Below are 4,492 nucleotides of genomic sequence, written 5' to 3'. Positions count from 1 at the left end.
TGGACTTCAAATCCCACCAGTGATGAAGGGCCCTGGTAAATGCCCCAAGACTCTCAGTTGGAATCTCTGAAGGACTTTAGGAATTAGGGGGAAGTAAATATAAACCAGAAAACCAGATCTTTAAAAGATTGATACCTCAGCTTGAATTAGCTCACTAGCTAACTGAATTAAGGTAATTTATATAACTGCCTGTCAGGAACTAGATAGAGCTCATCTAGATTTTATACAATTTCTCACGCACTGTGGTATTCGACTGAAAATTGCCAAGCACACCCAGAGTCAAGTTAAGAAAAAAGTGGACAGCAGAAAGCAGACCCACAAGTAATTCAGACATAGGAAACACAAGTCATGGTCTTTATTTTTTTAAAGATTTTATTTATTTGACAGCACAAGCAGGGGGAGCGGCAGGCAGAGGGAGAGGGAGAAGCAGGCCCTCCACTGAGCAGGGAGCCCGATGCAGGACTCAATCCCAGGACTCTGGGATTATGACCCGAGCCAAAGGCAGACGTCCAACCGACTGAGCCACCCAGGTGCCCCAAGTCATGGTCTTTAAAATAACTGAATAATATGAACAAGAAAATATAAAATGAAATTCTTAGGGAAATGCAAATTATTTCCAATAATTACTTACTTTTTTGCCTAGTGCTTTATTTTCCTGGAGTTTCTAATTGCCCCCCCTTTTTTTTTCATTTTTCCAGGGTCACAAACATACCGTCCAATCTATGGAGGTTTTCTCTCTGGTATTAGAATTCAGGGTAGTTACTACCTGAGGGGGATGGCTGAGAAAGGGCAGAGGGAGGAGCCTCAGTGCAAGCTAGAAACTTTTCTCCAAAGAATAGTTCCTGCAGAAGATGGTGTTGCTATACTCCCAAATCCTCATGGACTCTACTGTGACTCTCACACAGGGACCTTCCAGAGGCTCCATCCATCGTTTCTACATGCCATAGCCTCTTCAAGCACCATATGATATGCTAGGTCATATAGCCCAAGAGACAGTGCACATAGTAGACCAGACCTATTTCAAAGTACATTCTTGCTCTGGGCCATACTAAAAATCAGCATTTTGTGTTATTCAATAAATGGTCTGGAGCAGCATGACAGAATGGGGTGTATGGTGTCTAACAGGGTCCAGCAGTGGTTCCTCAAAAGGAGTATCCTCGGGGCGCCTGGGTGGCTCAGTCGTTAAGTGTCTGCCTTCAGCTTGGGGTCATGATCCCAGGGTCCTGGGATCGAGTCCCGCGTCGGGCTCCCTGCTTGGTGGGAAGCCTGCTTCTCCCTCTCCCACTGCCTGCCGCTCCCCCTGCTTGTGTTCCCTCTCTCGCTGTGTCTCTGTCAAATAAATAAAATCTTTAAAAAAAAAAAAAGGAGTATCCTCTCTTGTAGATGCCACGGCCTCCCTCCAAAGTCTCAGGGACCTGAGTCTCACACGGCAACTTTTCCCACCTCTGACACCCTTGACACCACGGGGTCAGCCAGATCATGGGTCCAAGCACTGAGCCTGCTTGTGCTGCAGCCTGGGCTTGCTACGGTCTTTCCTGCCTTAGGCCCCCCTCAAAGCTGGCAGCCTTCTGTCACCCGGCACGTGGGCCAGAGAAGTACTTCTGGGTATGGAATACGTTCCCTCCAGATTCTGAAGAGGCCTCTATTTCTCTTTTGTGAAGTTAAACTTTGTGTGTTTGAGCTTGTGGTAGCTTAAACTCATTATTCCATTATTCTAACTGGTTTCTGCAAGGGTCACAATGATGAATTAAACAGAGATATGATTAAGGACCACTAAATCCCCTGCATCCTTTAAGCCTTTACTAGTGGCACTGATCTCCATCATCCCCTAGGGTGCAATATTTGTTTCAGTTTACCATCTTGGTTGGTGGGGGAAGGAAAAAGCAAGGGTTTTCCATTTTGTTTTCCCCACTATGAAGGATCTTACTACACAGGCCAAGGACCCAACATGGACATTAATCCAACAGCTAAGACTGGGAAATGACCACTGGGCATGTCTGCAGATGCAGTGGGCCACTGTGAGTTGGACTTAAGCTAGGACTCAGCCCCCACACTAATAGGAGGGCCATGATGATGCTTTGAGTTTCTGGGTATTAATGTGAACTCAGAAAGCTATGTCCAGCAGTCCTAAAAAATATCTGGGAATTCTCCCTTTTCTCAGTGTATAGTGACCCAAATAAATGGCCATAGGTTCGGGGGTGGGGGGACTAGGATGAGCAATATATACCTGCTACAGTGCTCTAAGGTCCTCCTTTGAGGGACGTGCGCACCTCTCCAATTGGTTCCAGGTCTGAAATTTGGCTCAGATCTGGCAACTGAGCAAGGGACCCTTACTTTTTAATGAAGCAATTGCCCTCAGACTCCTGCTCTTTGAATTTTGCCCTTTTCCGATCATAATGTTAACAGCATTCCTACTGGCTGCCCAACAGTTTTACTTCTAGGGATGCCAGGCTTATCAGCAGAGTCAATACAGATGAGGAAAACTTAATGAGCTTGAGGGATAGTATTTAGGCTTTGCCATTTAATATGATGTTGGCTGTGGGTTTTTGTAGATGTCTTTTTAAAGATTTTATTTTTAAGTAATCTCTACACCCAGCATGGGGCTGGAACCCACAACCCCAAGATCAAGAGTCACGTGCTCCACTGACTGACCCAGCCAGGGACCTCTGTAAATGTCTTTTAATAGTTTGGGGAAGTTCCTTTCTACTTCTAGTTTACTGAGGTTTTTTTTTTTTTTTATCATGACTGTATATTAATTTTATCATGTTATTTTCCTGTAACCATTGAGATGATGTTTTCCCTTTATTGTTAATGTATTCAGTTAACATTGAATTCTGAATGTTAAACTTGTGTTCATTTTCATGTATTCTTGGATTCCAGCTGCTAATATTTTAAGGGTTTTTGTATCAGTCTTCATGAGGGTTATTAGTCTGTACTTATCTTTTCCTGTAATTTCTTGGTCCAATTCCGGTGTCAGGGTAATGCTGGTGTGAAAAATTCACTGGGAATTATTTCTTCCTAATTTTCTTCAAGAGTTTGTATAGGATTGATACTATATCACTGTAAAGGTCTTGGAGGACAGTCTTCATGAGACCACCCTCACTTCTGCCGCTAGTTGAAAGTTCAGGGGTTCCCAGGGTCACTGAATACCAAAGTTCGATAATTATATAGAAGGACTCACAGAATTCACTAAAAGTTGTTACACTTATGATTATGGTTTAGCATAGCTGAAGGATACAGACTAATACCAGCCCAGGGAAGAGATACATAGGGCAAAGTCCAGGGAAGTACCAAACGTGGAGCTTCCAGTTCTGTCCCTGTGGAGTCCTGGACAGTGTTACTTTCCTGGCATTGATGTCTAGCAATACGCAGAGTACTGCCATCCAGGGAAACTCACCTGAGCCTTGGTGTCCAGAGCTTTATTGGGGCTCTGTCACATGAGCATAGTTCACTGCCCACATGGCCAGTCAGTCTCCAGGCCCTCAGGAGGTTGAGCTGATACATGACCCAAAGGCCACACCCTAAAATATGTTGTTGGTGTGGCTCAAAGCTCCTACCCTAAATCATGGTGTTACTATCTGCCTGGCCCAAGGCACCCAAACAAATAAAAGCACGCCTATGGGGCCTGACAATCCAAGAGCTTAGAGATTACCTCCCAGGAGGCAAGGGCATAAAACCAGACCTTTCTTTGGGCAAGGTTCAATTCTTTACTGTACGATCATCCTTAAATGTAGCTAAGATTCACCACTGAGATTATCTGGGCCCTGAAGTTTTCCTAGTAGGAAGATTTAAACTTACAAAGCCAAATTCTTTGATAGAGGGCTATTCAGATTTCCTATTTCTTTTTGGGACAAATTTGATACTTTATGTCTTCCAGATAACTTGTTCATTTCTTATAAATTGTCTAATTTATTGACACAATTGTTCACATTTCATGTTTTCTTATACATTTAATAGGTCTCTAAGATGTACTTCTTTGATTTATCATATTGGTAATTCGTATCTTTTCCCCTTTTTTGTCAGCCATCTGGCTAGAAGTTTATTAAGTTTACTGCATCGGGATGCCTGGGTGGCTCAGTCAGTTAAGTGTCTGCCTTCAACTCAGGTCGTGATCTCAGGGTCCTGGGATCAAGTCCCGCATCGGTCTCCTTGCTCAGTGGGGAGTCTGCTTCTCCCTCTGTCTGCTGCTCCCCTTGATTGTACTCTCACGTGCTAACAAATAAATAAATACAATCTAAAAAAAAATTTACTGCATCATTTCCAACATGTTTATCTTCCATTTCTTACATTGTCATGTTTCCTTTCAATCCTCAAGTATATTTATATTTCAACAGGTGTTTTTTTTTAAAGATTTTATTTATTTATTTGACAGAGACAGAGATAGCGAGAGCAGGAACACAAGCAGCAGGAGTGGGAGAGGGAGAAGCAGGCTTCCCCCTGAGGAGGGAGCCCAATGTGGGACTAGATCCCAAGACCCTGGGATCATGACCTG

This window comes from Phoca vitulina, unplaced genomic scaffold (assembly GCF_004348235.1).
Source record: "Phoca vitulina isolate PV1807 unplaced genomic scaffold, GSC_HSeal_1.0 scaffold35, whole genome shotgun sequence".
In the NCBI taxonomy this organism is placed as follows: Eukaryota; Metazoa; Chordata; class Mammalia; order Carnivora; family Phocidae; genus Phoca; species Phoca vitulina.
Note: the sequence above shows the minus strand (reverse complement) of the source record.